This window comes from Paroedura picta, chromosome 11 (genome assembly GCF_049243985.1).
Source record: "Paroedura picta isolate Pp20150507F chromosome 11, Ppicta_v3.0, whole genome shotgun sequence".
NCBI lineage: Eukaryota > Metazoa > Chordata > Lepidosauria > Squamata > Gekkonidae > Paroedura > Paroedura picta.
The window spans coordinates 54,077,351-54,103,323 of record NC_135379.1 but is presented as its reverse complement, the minus strand read 5'-3'; positions in this window follow the sequence as shown (position 1 = coordinate 54,103,323).

Sequence of the window (25,973 nt, the reverse complement as noted above, 5' to 3'; positions counted from 1 at the left end):
AAAAAATATTTCTACATCCCATGGCCTTTCCCAACCATTTAAATTTTTCTCTTACAGGTCTAACACTTCCGAAAAACCAAAACAACGCCCACCTGGAACAATATATAAAGCTAAACGAACGGTTCACTGGGTACTTATCCGTATGAAAATCCCTATCGATTTTCCTGTTTTTACAAGGAAGTAAAATGTGAAAAAAATATTTCTACATCCCATGGCCTTTCCCAACCATTTAAATTTTTCTCTTACAGGTCTAACACTTCCGAAAAAACAATACAACGCCCACCCGGAACAATGTATAAAGCTAAACAAACCGTTCACTGGGCACTTATCCGTACAAAAAACCCTATTGATATACCTGTTTTTACAAGGAAATAAAATGTGAAAAAAATATTTCTACATCCCATGGCCTTTCCCAACCATTTAAATTTTTTTCTTACAGGTCTAACGCTTCCGAAAAACCAATACAACGCCCACCCGGAACAATATATAAAGCTAAACGAACCGTTCACTGGGTACATATCCGTACGAAAATCCCTATTGATTTTCCTGTTTTTATAAGGAAATAAAATGTGAAAAAAATATTTCTACATCCCATGGCCTTTCCCAACCATTTAAATTTTTTTCTTACAGGTCTAACACTTCCAAAAAACCAATACAATGCCCACCCGGAACAATATATAAAGCTAAACGAACCGTTCACTGGGTACTTATCCGTACGAAAAACCCTATTGATTTACCTGTTCTTACAAGGAAGTATAAGTGAAAAAAATATTTCTACATCCCATGGCCTTTCCCAACCATTTAAATTTTTCTCTTACAGGTCCAACACTTCCGAAAAACCAAAACAACGCCCACCCGGAACAATATATAAAGCTAAACGAACCGTTCACTGGGCACTTATCCGTACGAAAAACCCTATTGATTTACCTGTATTACAAGGAAATAAAATGTGAAAAAAATATTTCTACATCCCATGGCCTTTCCCAACCATTTAAATTTTTCTCTTACAGGTCTAACACTTCCGAAAAACCAATACAACGCCAACCCGGAACAATATATAAAGCTAAACGAACGGTTCACAGGGTACTTATCCGTATGAAAATCCCTATCGATTTTCCTGTTTTTACAAGGAAGTAAAATGTGAAAAAAATATTTCTACATCCCATGGCCTTTCCCAACCATTTAAATTTTTCTCTTACAGGTCTAACACTTCCGAAAAAACAATACAACGCCCACCCGGAACAATGTATAAAGCTAAACAAACCGTTCACTGGGCACTTATCCGTACAAAAAACCCTATTGATTTACCTGTTTTTACAAGGAAATAAAATGTGAAAAAAATATTTCTACATCCCATGGCCTTTCCCAACCATTTAAATTTTTTTCTTACAGGTCTAACGCTTCCGAAAAACCAATACAACGCCCACCCGGAACAATATATAAAGCTAAACGAACCGTTCACTCGGTACATATCCGTACGAAAATCCTTATTGATTTTCCTGTTTTTATAAGGAAGTAAAATGTGAAAAAAATATTTCTACATCCCATGGCCTTTCCCAACCATTTAAATTTTTCTCTTACATGTCTAACACTTCCAAAAAACCAATACAACGCCCACCCGGAACAATATATAGAGCTAAACGAACCGTTCACTGGGCACTTATCCGTACAAAAAACCCTATTGATATACCTGTTTTTACAAGGAAATAAAATGTGAAAAAAATATTTCTACATCCCATGGCCTTTCCCAACCATTTAAATTTTTTTCTTACAGGTCTAACGCTTCCGAAAAACCAATACAACGCCCACCCGGAACAATATATAAAGCTAAACGAACCGTTCACTGGGTACATATCCGTACGAAAATCCCTATTGATTTTCCTGTTTTTATAAGGAAGTAAAATGTGAAAAAAATATTTCTACATCCCATGGCCTTTCCCAACCATTTAAATTTTTCTCTTACATGTCTAACACTTCCAAAAAACCAATACAACGCCCACCCGGAACAATATATAAAGCTAAACGAACCGTTCACTGGGTACTTATCCGTACGAAAAACCCTATTGATTTACCTGTTCTTACAAGGAAGTATAAGTGAAAAAAATATTTCTACATCCCATGGCCTTTCCCAACCATTTAAATTTTTCTCTTACAGGTCCAACACTTCCGAAAAACCAAAACAACGCCCACCCGGAACAATATATAAAGCTAAACGAACCGTTCACTGGGCACTTATCCGTACGAAAAACCCTATTGATTTACCTGTATTACAAGGAAATAAAATGTGAAAAAAATATTTCTACATCCCATGGCCTTTCCCAACCATTTAAATTTTTCTCTTACAGGTCTAACACTTCCGAAAAACCAAAACAACGCCAACCCGGAACAATATATAAAGCTAAACGAACGGTTCACAGGGTACTTATCCGTATGAAAATCCCTATCGATTTTCCTGTTTTTACAAGGAAGTAAAATGTGAAAAAAATATTTCTACATCCCATGGCCTTTCCCAACCATTTAAATTTTTCTCTTACAGGTCTAACACTTCCGAAAAAACAATACAACGCCCACCCGGAACAATGTATAAAGCTAAACAAACCGTTCACTGGGCACTTATCCGTACAAAAAACCCTATTGATTTACCTGTTTTTACAAGGAAATAAAATGTGAAAAAAATATTTCTACATCCCATGGCCTTTCCCAACCATTTAAATTTTTTTCTTACAGGTCTAACGCTTCCGAAAAACCAATACAACGCCCACCCGGAACAATATATAAAGCTAAACGAACCGTTCACTCGGTACATATCCGTACGAAAATCCTTATTGATTTTCCTGTTTTTATAAGGAAGTAAAATGTGAAAAAAATATTTCTACATCCCATGGCCTTTCCCAACCATTTAAATTTTTCTCTTACATGTCTAACACTTCCAAAAAACCAATACAACGCCCACCCGGAACAATATATAGAGCTAAACGAACCGTTCACTGGGTAATTATCCGTAGGAAAATCCCTATTGATTTACCTGTTTTTAAAAGGAAATAAAATGTGAAAAAATATTTCTACATCCCATGGCCTTTCCCAACCATTTAAATTTTTCTCTTACAGGTCTAACACTTCTGAAAAACCAATACAACGCCCACCCGGAACAATATATAAAGCTAAACGAACCGTTCACTGGGTACTTATCCGTACGAAAAACCCTATTGATTTACCTGTTTTTACAAGGAAGTAAATGTGAAAAAAATATTTCTACATCCCATGGCCTTTCCCAACCATTTAAATTTTTCTCTTACAGGTCTAACACTTCTGAAAAACCAATACAACGCCCACCCGGAACAATATATAAAGCTAAACGAACCGTTCACTGGGTACTTATCCGTACGAAAAACCCTATTGATTTACCTGTTTTTACAAGGAAGTAAATGTGAAAAAAATATTTCTACATCCCATGGCCTTTCCCAACCTTTTAAATTTTTCTCTTACAGGTCTAACACTTCCGAAAAACCAATACAACGCCCACCCGGAACAATATATAAAGCTAAACAAACCGTTCACTGGGTACTTATCCGTACGAAAAACCCTATTGATTTACCTGTTTTTACAAGGAAGTAAATGTGAAAAAAATATTTCTACATCCCATGGCCTTTCCCAACCATTTAAATTTTTTTCTTACAGGTCTAACACTTCCGAAAAACCAATACAACGCCCACCCGGAACAATATATAAAGCTAAACGAACCTTTCACTGGGTACTTATCCGTACGAAAAACCCTATTGATTTACCTGTTTTTACAAGGAAGTAAATGTGAAAAAAATATTTCTACATCCCATGGCCTTTCCCAACCTTTTAAATTTTTCTCTTACAGGTCTAACACTTCCGAAAAACCAAAACAACGCCCACCTGGAACAATATATAAAGCTAAACGAACGGTTCACTGGGTACTTATCCGTATGAAAATCCCTATCGATTTTCCTGTTTTTACAAGGAAGTAAAATGTGAAAAAAATATTTCTACATCCCATGGCCTTTCCCAACCATTTAAATTTTTCTCTTACAGGTCTAACACTTCCGAAAAAACAATACAACGCCCACCCGGAACAATGTATAAAGCTAAACAAACCGTTCACTGGGCACTTATCCGTACAAAAAACCCTATTGATATACCTGTTTTTACAAGGAAATAAAATGTGAAAAAAATATTTCTACATCCCATGGCCTTTCCCAACCATTTAAATTTTTTTCTTACAGGTCTAACGCTTCCGAAAAACCAATACAACGCCCACCCGGAACAATATATAAAGCTAAACGAACCGTTCACTGGGTACATATCCGTACGAAAATCCCTATTGATTTTCCTGTTTTTATAAGGAAGTAAAATGTGAAAAAAATATTTCTACATCCCATGGCCTTTCCCAACCATTTAAATTTTTCTCTTACATGTCTAACACTTCCAAAAAACCAATACAACGCCCACCCGGAACAATATATAAAGCTAAACGAACCGTTCACTGGGTACTTATCCGTACGAAAAACCCTATTGATTTACCTGTTCTTACAAGGAAGTATAAGTGAAAAAAATATTTCTACATCCCATGGCCTTTCCCAACCATTTAAATTTTTCTCTTACAGGTCCAACACTTCCGAAAAACCAAAACAACGCCCACCCGGAACAATATATAAAGCTAAACGAACCGTTCACTGGGTACTTATCCGTACGAAAAACCCTATTGATTTACCTGTTTTTACAAGGAAGTAAATGTGAAAAAAATATTTCTACATCCCATGGCCTTTCCCAACCATTTAAATTTTTCTCTTACAGGTCTAACACTTCCGAAAAACCAATACAACGCCCACCCGGAACAATATATAAAGCTAAACGAACCTTTCACTGTGTACTTATCCGTACGAAAAACCCTATTGATTTACCTGTTTTTACAAGGAAGTAAATGTGAAAAAAATATTTCTACATCCCATGGCCTTTCCCAACCTTTTAAATTTTTCTCTTACAGGTCTAACACTTCCGAAAAACCAAAACAACGCCCACCTGGAACAATATATAAAGCTAAACGAACGGTTCACTGGGTACTTATCCGTATGAAAATCCCTATCGATTTTCCTGTTTTTACAAGGAAGTAAAATGTGAAAAAAATATTTCTACATCCCATGGCCTTTCCCAACCATTTAAATTTTTCTCTTACAGGTCTAACACTTCCGAAAAAACAATACAACGCCCACCCGGAACAATGTATAAAGCTAAACAAACCGTTCACTGGGCACTTATCCGTACAAAAAACCCTATTGATATACCTGTTTTTACAAGGAAATAAAATGTGAAAAAAATATTTCTACATCCCATGGCCTTTCCCAACCATTTAAATTTTTTTCTTACAGGTCTAACGCTTCCGAAAAACCAATACAACGCCCACCCGGAACAATATATAAAGCTAAACGAACCGTTCACTGGGTACATATCCGTACGAAAATCCCTATTGATTTTCCTGTTTTTATAAGGAAGTAAAATGTGAAAAAAATATTTCTACATCCCATGGCCTTTCCCAACCATTTAAATTTTTCTCTTACATGTCTAACACTTCCAAAAAACCAATACAACGCCCACCCGGAACAATATATAAAGCTAAACGAACCGTTCACTGGGTACTTATCCGTACGAAAAACCCTATTGATTTACCTGTTCTTACAAGGAAGTATAAGTGAAAAAAATATTTCTACATCCCATGGCCTTTCCCAACCATTTAAATTTTTCTCTTACAGGTCCAACACTTCCGAAAAACCAAAACAACGCCCACCCGGAACAATATATAAAGCTAAACGAACCGTTCACTGGGCACTTATCCGTACGAAAAACCCTATTGATTTACCTGTATTACAAGGAAATAAAATGTGAAAAAAATATTTCTACATCCCATGGCCTTTCCCAACCATTTAAATTTTTCTCTTACAGGTCTAACACTTCCGAAAAACCAAAACAACGCCAACCCGGAACAATATATAAAGCTAAACGAACGGTTCACAGGGTACTTATCCGTATGAAAATCCCTATCGATTTTCCTGTTTTTACAAGGAAGTAAAATGTGAAAAAAATATTTCTACATCCCATGGCCTTTCCCAACCATTTAAATTTTTCTCTTACAGGTCTAACACTTCCGAAAAAACAATACAACGCCCACCCGGAACAATGTATAAAGCTAAACAAACCGTTCACTGGGCACTTATCCGTACAAAAAACCCTATTGATTTACCTGTTTTTACAAGGAAATAAAATGTGAAAAAAATATTTCTACATCCCATGGCCTTTCCCAACCATTTAAATTTTTTTCTTACAGGTCTAACGCTTCCGAAAAACCAATACAACGCCCACCCGGAACAATATATAAAGCTAAACGAACCGTTCACTCGGTACATATCCGTACGAAAATCCTTATTGATTTTCCTGTTTTTATAAGGAAGTAAAATGTGAAAAAAATATTTCTACATCCCATGGCCTTTCCCAACCATTTAAATTTTTCTCTTACATGTCTAACACTTCCAAAAAACCAATACAACGCCCACCCGGAACAATATATAGAGCTAAACGAACCGTTCACTGGGTAATTATCCGTAGGAAAATCCCTATTGATTTACCTGTTTTTAAAAGGAAATAAAATGTGAAAAAATATTTCTACATCCCATGGCCTTTCCCAACCATTTAAATTTTTCTCTTACAGGTCTAACACTTCTGAAAAACCAATACAACGCCCACCCGGAACAATATATAAAGCTAAACGAACCGTTCACTGGGTACTTATCCGTACGAAAAACCCTATTGATTTACCTGTTTTTACAAGGAAGTAAATGTGAAAAAAATATTTCTACATCCCATGGCCTTTCCCAACCATTTAAATTTTTCTCTTACAGGTCTAACACTTCTGAAAAACCAATACAACGCCCACCCGGAACAATATATAAAGCTAAACGAACCGTTCACTGGGTACTTATCCGTACGAAAAACCCTATTGATTTACCTGTTTTTACAAGGAAGTAAATGTGAAAAAAATATTTCTACATCCCATGGCCTTTCCCAACCTTTTAAATTTTTCTCTTACAGGTCTAACACTTCCGAAAAACCAATACAACGCCCACCCGGAACAATATATAAAGCTAAACAAACCGTTCACTGGGTACTTATCCGTACGAAAAACCCTATTGATTTACCTGTTTTTACAAGGAAGTAAATGTGAAAAAAATATTTCTACATCCCATGGCCTTTCCCAACCATTTAAATTTTTTTCTTACAGGTCTAACACTTCCGAAAAACCAATACAACGCCCACCCGGAACAATATATAAAGCTAAACGAACCTTTCACTGGGTACTTATCCGTACGAAAAACCCTATTGATTTACCTGTTTTTACAAGGAAGTAAATGTGAAAAAAATATTTCTACATCCCATGGCCTTTCCCAACCTTTTAAATTTTTCTCTTACAGGTCTAACACTTCCGAAAAACCAAAACAACGCCCACCTGGAACAATATATAAAGCTAAACGAACGGTTCACTGGGTACTTATCCGTATGAAAATCCCTATCGATTTTCCTGTTTTTACAAGGAAGTAAAATGTGAAAAAAATATTTCTACATCCCATGGCCTTTCCCAACCATTTAAATTTTTCTCTTACAGGTCTAACACTTCCGAAAAAACAATACAACGCCCACCCGGAACAATGTATAAAGCTAAACAAACCGTTCACTGGGCACTTATCCGTACAAAAAACCCTATTGATATACCTGTTTTTACAAGGAAATAAAATGTGAAAAAAATATTTCTACATCCCATGGCCTTTCCCAACCATTTAAATTTTTTTCTTACAGGTCTAACGCTTCCGAAAAACCAATACAACGCCCACCCGGAACAATATATAAAGCTAAACGAACCGTTCACTGGGTACATATCCGTACGAAAATCCCTATTGATTTTCCTGTTTTTATAAGGAAGTAAAATGTGAAAAAAATATTTCTACATCCCATGGCCTTTCCCAACCATTTAAATTTTTCTCTTACATGTCTAACACTTCCAAAAAACCAATACAACGCCCACCCGGAACAATATATAAAGCTAAACGAACCGTTCACTGGGTACTTATCCGTACGAAAAACCCTATTGATTTACCTGTTCTTACAAGGAAGTATAAGTGAAAAAAATATTTCTACATCCCATGGCCTTTCCCAACCATTTAAATTTTTCTCTTACAGGTCCAACACTTCCGAAAAACCAAAACAACGCCCACCCGGAACAATATATAAAGCTAAACGAACCGTTCACTGGGCACTTATCCGTACGAAAAACCCTATTGATTTACCTGTATTACAAGGAAATAAAATGTGAAAAAAATATTTCTACATCCCATGGCCTTTCCCAACCATTTAAATTTTTCTCTTACAGGTCTAACACTTCCGAAAAACCAAAACAACGCCAACCCGGAACAATATATAAAGCTAAACGAACGGTTCACAGGGTACTTATCCGTATGAAAATCCCTATCGATTTTCCTGTTTTTACAAGGAAGTAAAATGTGAAAAAAATATTTCTACATCCCATGGCCTTTCCCAACCATTTAAATTTTTCTCTTACAGGTCTAACACTTCCGAAAAAACAATACAACGCCCACCCGGAACAATGTATAAAGCTAAACAAACCGTTCACTGGGCACTTATCCGTACAAAAAACCCTATTGATTTACCTGTTTTTACAAGGAAATAAAATGTGAAAAAAATATTTCTACATCCCATGGCCTTTCCCAACCATTTAAATTTTTCTCTTACAGGTCTAACGCTTCCGAAAAACCAATACAACGCCCACCCGGAACAATATATAAAGCTAAACGAACCGTTCACTCGGTACATATCCGTACGAAAATCCCTATTGATTTTCCTGTTTTTATAAGGAAGTAAAATGTGAAAAAAATATTTCTACATCCCATGGCCTTTCCCAACCATTTAAATTTTTCTCTTACATGTCTAACACTTCCAAAAAACCAATACAACGCCCACCCGGAACAATATATAGAGCTAAACGAACCGTTCACTGGGTAATTATCCGTAGGAAAATCCCTATTGATTTACCTGTTTTTAAAAGGAAATAAAATGTGAAAAAATATTTCTACATCCCATGGCCTTTCCCAACCATTTAAATTTTTCTCTTACAGGTCTAACACTTCTGAAAAACCAATACAACGCCCACCCGGAACAATATATAAAGCTAAACGAACCGTTCACTGGGTACTTATCCGTACGAAAAACCCTATTGATTTACCTGTTTTTACAAGGAAGTAAATGTGAAAAAAATATTTCTACATCCCATGGCCTTTCCCAACCATTTAAATTTTTCTCTTACAGGTCTAACACTTCTGAAAAACCAATACAACGCCCACCCGGAACAATATATAAAGCTAAACGAACCGTTCACTGGGTACTTATCCGTACGAAAAACCCTATTGATTTACCTGTTTTTACAAGGAAGTAAATGTGAAAAAAATATTTCTACATCCCATGGCCTTTCCCAACCTTTTAAATTTTTCTCTTACAGGTCTAACACTTCCGAAAAACCAATACAACGCCCACCCGGAACAATATATAAAGCTAAACAAACCGTTCACTGGGTACTTATCCGTACGAAAAACCCTATTGATTTACCTGTTTTTACAAGGAAGTAAATGTGAAAAAAATATTTCTACATCCCATGGCCTTTCCCAACCATTTAAATTTTTTTCTTACAGGTCTAACACTTCCGAAAAACCAATACAACGCCCACCCGGAACAATATATAAAGCTAAACGAACCTTTCACTGGGTACTTATCCGTACGAAAAACCCTATTGATTTACCTGTTTTTACAAGGAAGTAAATGTGAAAAAAATATTTCTACATCCCATGGCCTTTCCCAACCTTTTAAATTTTTCTCTTACAGGTCTAACACTTCCGAAAAACCAAAACAACGCCCACCTGGAACAATATATAAAGCTAAACGAACGGTTCACTGGGTACTTATCCGTATGAAAATCCCTATCGATTTTCCTGTTTTTACAAGGAAGTAAAATGTGAAAAAAATATTTCTACATCCCATGGCCTTTCCCAACCATTTAAATTTTTCTCTTACAGGTCTAACACTTCCGAAAAAACAATACAACGCCCACCCGGAACAATGTATAAAGCTAAACAAACCGTTCACTGGGCACTTATCCGTACAAAAAACCCTATTGATATACCTGTTTTTACAAGGAAATAAAATGTGAAAAAAATATTTCTACATCCCATGGCCTTTCCCAACCATTTAAATTTTTTTCTTACAGGTCTAACGCTTCCGAAAAACCAATACAACGCCCACCCGGAACAATATATAAAGCTAAACGAACCGTTCACTGGGTACATATCCGTACGAAAATCCCTATTGATTTTCCTGTTTTTATAAGGAAGTAAAATGTGAAAAAAATATTTCTACATCCCATGGCCTTTCCCAACCATTTAAATTTTTCTCTTACATGTCTAACACTTCCAAAAAACCAATACAACGCCCACCCGGAACAATATATAAAGCTAAACGAACCGTTCACTGGGTACTTATCCGTACGAAAAACCCTATTGATTTACCTGTTCTTACAAGGAAGTATAAGTGAAAAAAATATTTCTACATCCCATGGCCTTTCCCAACCATTTAAATTTTTCTCTTACAGGTCCAACACTTCCGAAAAACCAAAACAACGCCCACCCGGAACAATATATAAAGCTAAACGAACCGTTCACTGGGCACTTATCCGTACGAAAAACCCTATTGATTTACCTGTATTACAAGGAAATAAAATGTGAAAAAAATATTTCTACATCCCATGGCCTTTCCCAACCATTTAAATTTTTCTCTTACAGGTCTAACACTTCCGAAAAACCAAAACAACGCCAACCCGGAACAATATATAAAGCTAAACGAACGGTTCACAGGGTACTTATCCGTATGAAAATCCCTATCGATTTTCCTGTTTTTACAAGGAAGTAAAATGTGAAAAAAATATTTCTACATCCCATGGCCTTTCCCAACCATTTAAATTTTTCTCTTACAGGTCTAACACTTCCGAAAAAACAATACAACGCCCACCCGGAACAATGTATAAAGCTAAACAAACCGTTCACTGGGCACTTATCCGTACAAAAAACCCTATTGATTTACCTGTTTTTACAAGGAAATAAAATGTGAAAAAAATATTTCTACATCCCATGGCCTTTCCCAACCATTTAAATTTTTCTCTTACAGGTCTAACGCTTCCGAAAAACCAATACAACGCCCACCCGGAACAATATATAAAGCTAAACGAACCGTTCACTCGGTACATATCCGTACGAAAATCCCTATTGATTTTCCTGTTTTTATAAGGAAGTAAAATGTGAAAAAAATATTTCTACATCCCATGGCCTTTCCCAACCATTTAAATTTTTCTCTTACATGTCTAACACTTCCAAAAAACCAATACAACGCCCACCCGGAACAATATATAGAGCTAAACGAACCGTTCACTGGGTAATTATCCGTAGGAAAATCCCTATTGATTTACCTGTTTTTAAAAGGAAATAAAATGTGAAAAAATATTTCTACATCCCATGGCCTTTCCCAACCATTTAAATTTTTCTCTTACAGGTCTAACACTTCTGAAAAACCAATACAACGCCCACCCGGAACAATATATAAAGCTAAACGAACCGTTCACTGGGTACTTATCCGTACGAAAAACCCTATTGATTTACCTGTTTTTACAAGGAAGTAAATGTGAAAAAAATATTTCTACATCCCATGGCCTTTCCCAACCATTTAAATTTTTCTCTTACAGGTCTAACACTTCCAAAAAACCAATACAACGCCCACCCGGAAAAATATATAAAGCTAAACGAACCGTTCACTGGGTACTTATCCGTACGAAAATCCCTATTGATTTACCTGTTTTTAAAAGGAAATAAAATGTGAAAAAAATATTTCTACATCCCATGGCCTTTCCCAACCATTTAAATTTTTCTCTTACAGGTCTAACACTTCTGAAAACCCAATACAACGCCCACCCGGAACAATATATAAAGCTAAACGAACCGTTCACTGGGTACTTATCCGTACGAAAAACCCTATTGATTTACCTGTTTTTACAAGGAAGTAAATATGAAAAAAATATTTCTACATCCCATGGCCTTTCCCAAGCATTTAAATTTTTCTCTTACAGGTCTAACACTTCCGAAAAACCAATACAACGCCCACCCGGAACAATATATAAAGCTAAACGAACCGTTCACTGGGTACTTATCCGTACGAAAAACCCTATTGATTTACCTGTTTTTACAAGGAAGTATATGTGAAAAAAATATTTCTACATCCCATGGCCTTTCCCAAACATTTAAATTTTTCTATTACAGGTCTAACACTTCTGAAAAACCAAAACAACGCCCACCCGGAACAATATATAAAGCTAAACGAACCGTTCACTGGGCACTTATCCGTACGAAAAACCCTATTGATTTACCTGTATTACAAGGAAATAAAATGTGAAAAAAATATTTCTACATCCCATGGCCTTTCCCAACCATTTAAATTTTTCTCTTACAGGTCTAACACTTCCGAAAAACCAAAACAACGCCCACCCGGAACAATATATAAAGCTAAACGAACGGTTCACTGGGTACTTATCCGTACGAAAATCCCTATTGATTTTCCTGTTTTTACAAGGAAGTAAAATGTGAAAAAAATATTTCTACATCCGATGGCCTTTCCCAACCATTTAAATTTTTCTCTTACAGGTCTAACACTTCCGAAAAAACAATACAACGCCCACCTGGAACAATATATAAAGCTAAACGAACGGTTCACTGGGTACTTATCCGTACAAAACACCCTATTGATTTACCTGATTTTACAAGGAAGTAAATGTGAAAAAAATATTTCTATATCCCATGGCCTTTCCCAACCATTTAAATTTTTCTCTTACAGGTCCAACACTTCCGAAAAACCAAAACAACGCCCACCCGGAACAATATATAAAGCTAAACGAACCGTTCACTGGGCACTTATCCGTACGAAAAACCCTATTGATTTACCTGTATTACAAGGAAATAAAATGTGAAAAAAATATTTCTACATCCCATGGCCTTTCCCAACCATTTAAATTTTTCTCTTACAGGTCTAACACTTCCGAAAAACCAAAACAACGCCCACCCGGAACAATATATAAAGCTAAACGAACGGTTCACAGGGTACTTATCCGTATGAAAATCCCTATCGATTTTCCTGTTTTTACAAGGAAGTAAAATGTGAAAAAAATATTTCTACATCCCATGGCCTTTCCCAACCATTTAAATTTTTCTCTTACAGGTCTAACACTTCCGAAAAAACAATACAACGCCCACCCGGAACAATGTATAAAGCTAAACAAACCGTTCACTGGGCACTTATCCGTACAAAAAACCCTATTGATTTACCTGTTTTTACAAGGAAATAAAATGTGAAAAAAATATTTCTACATCCCATGGCCTTTCCCAACCATTTAAATTTTTCTCTTACAGGTCTAACACTTCCGAAAAACCAATACAACGCCCACCCGGAACAATATATAAAGCTAAACGAACCGTTCACTGGGTACTTATCCGTACGAAAAACCCTATTGATTTACCTGTTCTTACAAGGAAGTATAAGTGAAAAAAATATTTCTACATCCCATGGCCTTTCCCAACCATTTAAATTTTTCTCTTACAGGTCCAACACTTCCGAAAAACCAAAACAACGCCCACCCGGAACAATATATAAAGCTAAACGAACCGTTCACTGGGCACTTATCCGTACGAAAAACCCTATTGATTTACCTGTATTACAAGGAAATAAAATGTGAAAAAAATATTTCTACATCCCATGGCCTTTCCCAACCATTTAAATTTTTCTCTTACATGTCTAACACTTCCAAAAAACCAATACAACGCCCACCCGGAACAATATATAAAGCTAAACGAACCGTTCACTGGGTAATTATCCGTAGGAAAATCCCTATTGATTTACCTGTTTTTAAAAGGAAATAAAATGTGAAAAAATATTTCTACATCCCATGGCCTTTCCCAACCATTTAAATTTTTCTCTTACAGGTCTAACACTTCTGAAAAACCAATACAATGCCCACCCGGAACAATATATAAAGCTAAACGAACAGTTCACTGGGTACATATCCGTACGAAAATCCCTATTGATTTTCCTGTTTTTATAAGGAAGTAAAATGTGAAAAAAATATTTCTACATCCCATGGCCTTTCCCAACCATTTAAATTTTTCTCTTACATGTCTAACACTTCCAAAAAACCAATACAACGCCCACCCGGAACAATATATAAAGCTAAACGAACCGTTCACTGGGTAATTATCCGTAGGAAAATCCCTATTGATTTACCTGTTTTTAAAAGGAAATAAAATGTGAAAAAATATTTCTACATCCCATGGCCTTTCCCAACCATTTAAATTTTTCTCTTACAGGTCTAACACTTCTGAAAAACCAATACAATGCCCACCCGGAACAATATATAAAGCTAAACGAACAGTTCACTGGGTACATATCCGTACGAAAATCCCTATTGATTTACCTGTTTTTACAAGGAAGTAAAATGTGAAAAAAATATTTCTACATCCCATGGCCTTTCCCAACCATTTAAATTTTTCTCTTACAGGTCTAACACTTCCGAAAAAACAATATAACGCCCACCCGGAACAATATATAAAGCTAAACGAACAGTTCACTGGGTACTTATCCGTACGAAAAACCCTATTGATTTACCTGTTTTTACAAGGAAGTAAATGTGAAAAAAATATTTCTACATCCCATGGCCTTTCCCAACCATTTAAATTTTTCTCTTACAGGTCTAACACATCCGAAAAACCAATACAACGCCCACCCGGAAGAATATATAAAGATAAACGAACCGTTCACTGGGTACTTATCCGTATGAAAATCCCTATCGATTTTCCTGTTTTTACAAGGAAGTAAAATGTGAAAAAAATATTTCTACATCCCATGGCCTTTCCCAACCATTTAAATTTTTCTCTTACAGGTCTAACACTTCCGAAAAAACAATACAACGCCCACCCGGAACAATGTATAAAGCTAAACAAACTGTTCACTGGGCACTTATCCGTACGAAAAACCCTATTGATTTACCTGTTTTTACAAGGAAATAAAATGTGAAAGAAATATTTCTACATCCCATGGCCTTTCCCAAACATTTAAATTTTTTTCATACAGGTCTAACGCTTCCGAAAAACCAATACAACGCCCACCCGGACCAATATATAAAGCTAAACGAACCGTTCACTGGGTACATATCCGTACCAAAATCCCTATTGATTTTCCTGTTTTTATAAGGAAGTAAAATGTGAAAAAAATATTTCTACATCCCATGGCCTTTCCCAGCCATTTAAATTTTTCTCTTACATGTCTAACCCTTCCAAAAAACCAATACAACGCCCACCCGGAAAAATATATAAAGCTAAACGAACCGTTCACTTGGTAATTATCCGTACGAAAATCCCTATTGATTTACCTGTTTTTAAAAGGAAATAAAATGTGAAAAAAATATTTCTACATCCCATGGCCTTTCCCAACCATTTAAATTTTTCTCTTACAGGTCTAACACTTCCGAAAAACCAATACAACGCCCACCCGGAACAATATATAAAGCTAAACGAACCGTTCACTGCGTACTTATCCGTACGAAAAACCCTATTGATTTACCTGTTTTTACAAGGAAGTATATGTGAAAAAAATATTTCTACCTCCCATGGCCTTTCCCAACCATTTAAATTTTTCTCTTACAGGTCTAACACTTCCGAAAAACCAAAACAACTCCCACCCGGAACAATATATAAAGCTAAACGAACCGTTCACTGGGCACTTATCCGTACGAAAAACCCTATTGATTTACCTGTATTACAAGGAAATAAAATGTGAAAAAAATATTTCTACATCCCATGGCCTTTCCCAACCATTTAAATTTTTCTCTTACAGGTCTAACACTTCCGAAAAACCAAAACAACGCCCACCCGGAACAATATATAAAGCTAAACGAACGGTTCACTGGGTACTTATCCGTACGAAAATCCCTATTGATTTTCCTGTTTTTACAAGGAAGTAAAATGTGAAAAAAATATTTCTACATCCCATGGCCTTTCCCAACCATTTAAATTTTTCTCTTACAGGTCTAACACTTCCGAAAAAACAATACAACGCCCACCCGGAAGAATATATAAAGATAAACGAACCGTTCACTGGGTACTTATCCGTATGAAAATCCCTATCGATTTTCCTGTTTTTACAAGGAAGTAAAATGTGAAAAAAATATTTCTACATCCCATGGCCTTTCCCAACCATTTAAATTTTTCTCTTACAGGTCTAACACTTCTGAAAAAACAATAGCCCACCCGGAACAATGTATAAAGCTAAACAAACCGTTCACTGGGCACTTATCCGTACGAAAAACCCTATTGATTTACCTGTTTTTACAAGGAAATAAAATGTGAAAAAAATATTTCTACATCCCATGGCCTTTCCCAACCATTTAAATTTTTTTCTTACAGGTCTAACGCTTCCGAAAAACCAATACAATGCCCACCCGGAACAATATATAAAGCTAAACGAACAGTTCACTGGGTACATATCCGTACGAAAATCCCTATTGATTTACCTGTTTTTACAAGGAAGTAAAATGTGAAAAAAATATTTCTACATCCCATGGCCTTTCCCAACCATTTAAATTTTTCTCTTACAGGTCTAACACTTCCGAAAAAACAATATAACGCCCACCCGGAACAATATATAAAGCTAAACGAACAGTTCACTGGGTACTTATCCGTACGAAAAACCCTATTGATTTACCTGTTTTTACAAGGAAGTAAATGTGAAAAAAATATTTCTACATCCCATGGCCTTTCCCAACCATTTAAATTTTTCTCTTACAGGTCTAACACATCTGAAAAACCAATACAACGCCCACCCGGAAGAATATATAAAGATAAACGAACCGTTCACTGGGTACTTATCCGTATGAAAATCCCTATCGATTTTCCTGTTTTTACAAGGAAGTAAAATGTGAAAAAAATATTTCTACATCCCATGGCCTTTCCCAAACATTTAAATTTTTCTCTTACAGGTCTAACACTTCCGAAAAAACAATACAACGCCCACCCGGAACAATGTATTAAGCTAAACAAACCGTTCACTGGGCACTTATCCGTACGAAAAACCCTATTGATTTACCTGTTTTTACAAGGAAATAAAATGTGAAAAAAATATTTCTACATCCCATGGCCTTTCCCAACCATTTAAATTTTTTTCATACAGGTCTAACGCTTCCGAAAAACCAATACAATGCCCACCCGGACCAATATATAAAGCTAAACGAACCGTTCACTGGGTACATATCCGTACCAAAATCCCTATTGATTTTCCTGTTTTTATAAGGAAGTAAAATGTGAAAAAAATATTTCTACATCCCATGGCCTTTCCCAGCCATTTAAATTTTTCTCTTACATGTCTAACCCTTCCAAAAAACCAATACAACGCCCACCCGGAACAATATATAAAGCTAAACGAACCGTTCACTTGGTAATTATCCGTACGAAAATCCCTATTGATTTACCTGTTTTTAAAAGGAAATAAAATGTGAAAAAAATATTTCTACATCCCGTGGCCTTTCCCAACCATTTAAATTTTTCTCTTACAGGTCTAACACTTCCGAAAAACCAATACAACGCCCACCCGGAACAATATATAAAGCTAAACGAACCGTTCACTGCGTACTTATCCGTACGAAAAACCCTATTGATTTACCTTTTTTTACAAGGAAGTATATGTGAAAAAAATATTTCTACATCCCATGGCCTTTCCCAACCATTTAAATTTTTCTCTTACAGGTCTAACACTTCCGAAAAACCAAAACAACGCCCACCCGGAACAATATATAAAGATAAACGAACCGTTCACTGGGTACTTATCCGTATGAAAATCCCTATCGATTTTCCTGTTTTTACAAGGAAGTAAAATGTGAAAAAAATATTTCTACATCCCATGGCCTTTCCCAACCATTTAAATTTTTCTCTTACAGGTCTAACACTTCCGAAAAAACAATACAACGCCCACCCGGAACAATGTATAAAGCTAAACAAACCGTTCACTGGGCACTTATCCGTACGAAAAACCCTATTGAGTTACCTGTTTTTACAAGGAAATAAAATGTGAAAAAAATATTTCTACATCCCATGGCCTTTCCCAACCATTTAAATTTTTCTCTTACAGGTCTAACACTTCTGAAAAACCAATACAACGCCCACCCGGAACAATATATAAAGCTAAACGAACCGTTCACTGGGTACTTATCCGTACGAAAAACCCTATTGATTTACCTGTTTTTACAAGGAAGTAAATGTGAAAAAAATATTTCTACATCCCATGGCCTTTCCCAACCATTTAAATTTTTCTCTTACAGGTCAAACACTTCTGAAAAACCAATACAACGCCCACCCGGAACAATATATAAAGCTAAACGAACCGTTCACTGGGTACTTATCCGTACGAAAAACCCTATTGATTTACCTGTTTTTACAAGGAAGTATAAGTGAAAAAAATATTTCTACATCCCATGGCCTTTCCCAACCATTTAAATTTTTCTCTTACAGGTCCAACACTTCCGAAAAACCAAAACAACGCCCACCCGGAACAATATATAAAGCTAAACGAACCGTTCACTGGGCACTTATCCGTACGAAAAACCCTATTGATTTACCTGTATTACAAGGAAATAAAATGTGAAAAAAATATTTCTACATCCCATGGCCTTTCCCAACCATTTAAATTTTTCACTTACAGGTCTAACACTTCCGAAAAACCAAAACAACGCCCACCCAGAACAATATATAAAGCTAAACGAACGGTTCACAGGGTACTTATCCGTGTGAAAATCCCTATCGATTTTCCTGTTTTTACAAGGAAGTAAAATGTGAAAAAAATATTTCTACATCCCATGGCCTTTCCCAACCATTTAAATTTTTCTCTTACAGGTCTAACACTTCCGAAAAAACAATACAACGCCCACCCGGAACAATGTATAAAGCTAAACAAACCGTTCACTGGGCACTTATCCGTACAAAAAACCCTATTGATTTACCTGTTTTTACAAGGAAATAAAATGTGAAAAAAATATTTCTACATCCCATGGCCTTTCCCAACCATTTAAATTTTTTTCTTACAGGTCTAATGCTTCCGAAAAACCAATACAACGCCCACCCGGAACAATATATAAAGCTAAACGAACCGTTCCCTGGGTACATATCCGTACGAAAATCCCTATTGATTTTCCTGTTTTTATAAGGAAGTAAAATGTGAAAAAAATATTTCTACATCCCATGGCCTTTCCCAACCATTTAAATTTTTCTCTTACATGTCTAACACTTCCAAAAAACCAATACAACGCCCACCCGGAACAATATATAAAGCTAAACGAACCGTTCACTGGGTAATTATCCGTAGGAAAATCCCTATTGATTTACCTGTTTTTAAAAGGAAATAAAATGTGAAAAAATATTTCTACATCCCATGGCCTTTCCCAACCATTTAAATTTTTCTCTTACAGGTCTAACGCTTCCGAAAAACCAATACAACGCCCACCCGGACCAATATATAAAGCTAAACGAACCGTTCACTGGGTACATAGCCGTACCAAAATCCCTATTGATTTTCCTGTTTTTATAAGGAAGTAAAATGTGAACAAAATATTTCTACATCCCATGGCCTTTCCCAGCCATTTAAATTTTTCTCTTACATGTCTAACCCTTCCAAAAAACCAATACAACGCCCACCCGGAGCAATATATAAAGCTAAACGAACCGTTCACTTGGTAATTATCCGTACGAAAATCCCTATTGATTTACCTGTTTTTAAAAGGAAATAAAATGTGAAAAAAATATTTCTACATCCCATGGCCTTTCCCAACCATTTAAATTTTTCTCTTACAGGTCTAACACTTCCGAAAAAACAATACAACGCCCACCCGGAACAATGTATTAAGCTAAACAAACCGTTCACTGGGCACTTATCCGTACGAAAAACCCTATTGATTTACCTGTTTTTACAAGGAAATAAAATGTGAAAAAAATATTTCTACATCCCATGGCCTTTCCCAACCATTTAAATTTTTTTCATACAGGTCTAACGCTTCCGAAAAACCAATACAATGCCCACCCGGACCAATATATAAAGCTAAACGAACCGTTCACTGGGTACATATCCGTACCAAAATCCCTATTGATTTTCCTGTTTTTATAAGGAAGTAAAATGTGAAAAAAATATTTCTACATCCCATGGCCTTTCCCAGCCATTTAAATTTTTCTCTTACATGTCTAACCCTTCCAAAAAACCAATACAACGCCCACCCGGAACAATATATAAAGCTAAACAAACCGTTCACTTGGTAATTATCCGTACGAAAATCCCTATTGATTTACCTGTTTTTAAAAGGAAATAAAATGTGAAAAAAATATTTCTACATCCCGTGGCCTTTCCCAACCATTTAAATTTTTCTCTTACAGGTCTAACACTTCCGAAAAACCAATACAACGCCCACCCGGAACAATATATAAAGCTAAACGAACCGTTCACTGCGTACTTATCCGTATGAAAAACCCTATTGATTTACCTTTTTTTACAAGGAAGTATATGTGAAAAAAATATTTCTACATCCCATGGCCTTTCCCAACCATTTAAATTTTTCTCTTACAGGTCTAACACTTCCGAAAAACCAAAACAACGCCCACCTGGAACAATATATAAAGATAAACGAACAGTTCACTGGGTACTTATCCGTATGAAAATCCCTATCGATTTTCCTGTTTTTACAAGGAAGTAAAATGTGAAAAAAATATTTCTACATCCCATGGCCTTTCCCAACCATTTAAATTTTTCTCTTACAGGTCTAACACTTCCGAAAAAACAATACAACGCCCACCCGGAACAATGTATAAAGCTAAACAAACCGTTCACTGGGCACTTATCCGTACGAAAAACCCTATTGAGTTACCTGTTTTTACAAGGAAATAAAATGTGAAAAAAATATTTCTACATCCCATGGCCTTTCCCAACCATTTAAATTTTTCTCTTACAGGTCTAACACTTCTGAAAAACCAATACAACGCCCACCCGGAACAATATATAAAGCTAAACGAACCGTTCACTGGGTACTTATCCGTACGAAAAACCCTATTGATTTACCTGTTTTTACAAGGAAGTAAATGTGAAAAAAATATTTCTACATCCCATGGCCTTTCCCAACCATTTAAATTTTTCTCTTACAGGTCAAACACTTCTGAAAAACCAATACAACGCCCACCCGGAACAATATATAAAGCTAAACGAACCGTTCACTGGGTACTTATCCGTACGAAAAACCCTATTGATTTACCTGTTTTTACAAGGAAGTAAATGTGAAAAAAATATTTCTACATCCCATGGCCTTTCCCAACCATTTAAATTTTTCTCTTACAGGTCTAACACTTCCGAAAAACCAATACAACGCCCACCCGGAACAATATATAAAGCTAAACGAACCTTTCACTGGGTACTTATCCGTACGAAAAACCCTATTGATTTACCTGTTTTTACAAGGAAGTAAATGTGAAAAAAATATTTCTACATCCCATGGCCTTTCCCAACCATTTAAATTTTTCTCTTACAGGTCTAACACTTCCGAAAAACCAATACAACGCCCACCCGGAACAATATATAAAGCTAAACGAACCGTTCACTGGGTACTTATCCGTACGAAAAACCCTATTGATTTACCTGTTTTTACAAGGAAGTATAAGTGAAAAAAATATTTCTACATCCCATGGCCTTTCCCAACCATTTAAATTTTTCTCTTACAGGTCCAACACTTCCGAAAAACCAAAACAACGCCCACCCGGAACAATATATAAAGCTAAACGAACCGTTCACTGGGCACTTATCCGTACGAAAAACCCTATTGATTTACCTGTATTACAAGGAAATAAAATGTGAAAAAAATATTTCTACATCCCATGGCCTTTCCCAACCATTTAAATTTTTCTCTTACAGGTCTAACACTTCCGAAAAACCAAAACAACGCCCACCCGGAACAATATATAAAGCTAAACGAACGGTTCACAGGGTACTTATCCGTATGAAAATCCCTATCGATTTTCCTGTTTTTACAAGGAAGTAAAATGTGAAAAAAATATTTCTACATCCCATGGCCTTTCCCAACCATTTAAATTTTTTTCTTACAGGTCTAATGCTTCCGAAAAACCAATACAACGCCCACCCGGAACAATATATAAAGCTAAACGAACCGTTCCCTGGGTACATATCCGTACGAAAATCCCTATTGATTTTCCTGTTTTTATAAGGAAGTAAAATGTGAAAAAAATATTTCTACATCCCATGGCCTTTCCCAACCATTTAAATATTTCTCTTACATGTCTAACACTTCCAAAAAACCAATACAACGCCCACCCGGAACAATATATAAAGCTAAACGAACCGTTCACTGGGTAATTATCCGTAGGAAAATCCCTATTGATTTACCTGTTTTTAAAAGGAAATAAAATGTGAAAAAATATTTCTACATCCCATGGCCTTTCCCAACCATTTAAATTTTTCTCTTACAGGTCTAACGCTTCCGAAAAACCAATACAACGCCCACCCGGACCAATATATAAAGCTAAACGAACCGTTCACTGGGTACATATCCGTACCAAAATCCCTATTGATTTTCCTGTTTTTATAAGGAAGTAAAATGTGAACAAAATATTTCTACATCCCATGGCCTTTCCCAGCCATTTAAATTTTTCTCTTACATGTCTAACCCTTCCAAAAAACCAATACAACGCCCACCCGGAACAATATATAAAGCTAAACGAACCGTTCACTTGGTAATTATCCGTACGAAAATCCCTATTGATTTACCTGTTTTTAAAAGGAAATAAAATGTGAAAAAAATATTTCTACATCCCATGGCCTTTCCCAACCATTTAAATTTTTCTCTTACAGGTCTAACACTTCCGAAAAACCAATACAACGCCCACCCGGAACAATATATAAAGCTAAACGAACCGTTCACTGCGTACTTATCCGTACGAAAAACCCTATTGATTTACCTTTTTTTACAAGGAAGTATATGTGAAAAAAATATTTCTACATCCCATGGCCTTTCCCAACCATTTAAATTTTTCTCTTACAGGTCTAACACTTCCGAAAAACCAATACAACGCCCACCCGGAACAATATATAAAGATAAACGAACCGTTCACTGGGTACTTATCCGTATGAAAATCCCTATCGATTTTCCTGTTTTTACAAGGAAGTAAAATGTGAAAAAAATATTTCTACATCCCATGGCCTTTCCCAACCATTTAAATTTTTCTCTTACAGGTCTAACACTTCCGAAAAAACAATACAACGCCCACCCGGAACAATGTATAAAGCTAAACAAACCGTTCACTGGGCACTTATCCGTACGAAAAACCCTATTGAGTTACCTGTTTTTACAAGGAAATAAAATGTGAAAAAAATATTTCTACATCCCATGGCCTTTCCCAACCATTTAAATTTTTCTCTTACAGGTCTAACACTTCTGAAAAACCAATACAACGCCCACCCGGAACAATATATAAAGCTAAACGAACCGTTCACTGGGTACTTATCCGTACGAAAAACCCTATTGATTTACCTGTTTTTACAAGGAAGTAAATGTGAAAAAAATATTTCTACATCCCATGGCCTTTCCCAACCATTTAAATTTTTCTCTTACAGGTCAAACACTTCTGAAAAACCAATACAACGCCCACCCGGAACAATATATAAAGCTAAACGAACCGTTCACTGGGTACTTATCCGTACGAAAAACCCTATTGATTTACCTGTTTTTACAAGGAAGTAAATGTGAAAAAAATATTTCTACATCCCATGGCCTTTCCCAACCATTTAAATTTTTCTCTTACAGGTCTAACACTTCCGAAAAACCAATACAACGCCCACCCGGAACAATATATAAAGCTAAACGAACCTTTCACTGGGTACTTATCCGTACGAAAAACCCTATTGATTTACCTGTTTTTACAAGGAAGTAAATGTGAAAAAAATATTTCTACATCCCATGGCCTTTCCCAACCATTTAAATTTTTCTCTTACAGGTCTAACACTTCCGAAAAACCAATACAACGCCCACCCGGAACAATATATAAAGCTAACCGAACCGTTCACTGGGTACTTATCCGTACGAAAAACCCTATTGATTTACCTGTTTTTACAAGGAAGTATAAGTGAAAAAAATATTTCTACATCCCATGGCCTTTCCCAACCATTTAAATTTTTCTCTTACAGGTCCAACACTTCCGAAAAACCAAAAAGACGCCCACCCGGAACAATATATAAAGCTAAACGAACCGTTCACTGGGCACTTATCCGTACGAAAAACCCTATTGATTTACCTGTATTACAAGGAAATAAAATGTGAAAAAAATATTTCTACATCCCATGGCCTTTCCCAACCATTTAAATTTTTCTCTTACAGGTCTAACACTTCCGAAAAACCAAAACAACGCCCACCCGGAACAATATATAAAGCTAAACGAACGGTTCACAGGGTACTTATCCGTATGAAAATCCCTATCGATTTTCCTGTTTTTACAAGGAAGTAAAATGTGAAAAAAAATATTTCTACATACCATGGCCTTTCCCAACCATTTAAATTTTTCTCTTACAGGTCTAACACTTCCGAAAAAACAATACAACGCCCACCCGGAACAATGTATAAAGCTAAACAAACCGTTCACTGGGCACTTATCCGTACGAAAAACCCTATTGATTTACCTGTTTTTACAAGGAAGTAAATGTGAAAAAAATATTTCTACATCCCATGGCCTTTCCCAACCATTTAAATTTTTCTCTTACAGGTCAAACACTTCTGAAAAACCAATACAACGCCCACCCGGAACAATATATAAAGCTAAACGAACCGTTCACTGGGTACTTATCCGTACGAAAAACCCTATTGATTTACCTGTTTTTACAAGGAAGTAAATGTGAAAAAAATATTTCTACATCCCATGGCCTTTCCCAACCATTTAAATTTTTCTCTTACAGGTCTAACACTTCTGAAAAACCAATACAACGCCCACCCGGAACAATATATAAAGCTAAACGAACCGTTCACTGGGTACTTATCCGTACGAAAAACCCTATTGATTTACCTGTTTTTACAAGGAAGTAAATGTGAAAAAAATATTTCTACATCCCATGGCCTTTCCCAACCATTTAAATTTTTCTCTTACAGGTCAAACACTTCTGAAAAACCAATACAACGCCCACCCGGAACAATATATAAAGCTAAACGAACCGTTCACTGGGTACTTATCCGTACGAAAAACCCTATTGATTTACCTGTTTTTACAAGGAAGTAAATGTGAAAAAAATATTTCTACATCCCATGGCCTTTCCCAACCATTTAAATTTTTCTCTTACAGGTCTAACACTTCCGAAAAACCAATACAACGCCCACCCGGAACAATATATAAAGCTAAACGAACCTTTCACTGGGTACTTATCCGTACGAAAAACCCTATTGATTTACCTGTTTTTACAAGGAAGTAAATGTGAAAAAAATATTTCTACATCCCATGGCCTTTCCCAACCATTTAAATTTTTCTCTTACAGGTCTAACACTTCCGAAAAACCAATACAACGCCCACCCGGAACAATATATAAAGCTAACCGAACCGTTCACTGGGTACTTATCCGTACGAAAAACCCTATTGATTTACCTGTTTTTACAAGGAAGTATAAGTGAAAAAAATATTTCTACATCCCATGGCCTTTCCCAACCATTTAAATTTTTCTCTTACAGGTCCAACACT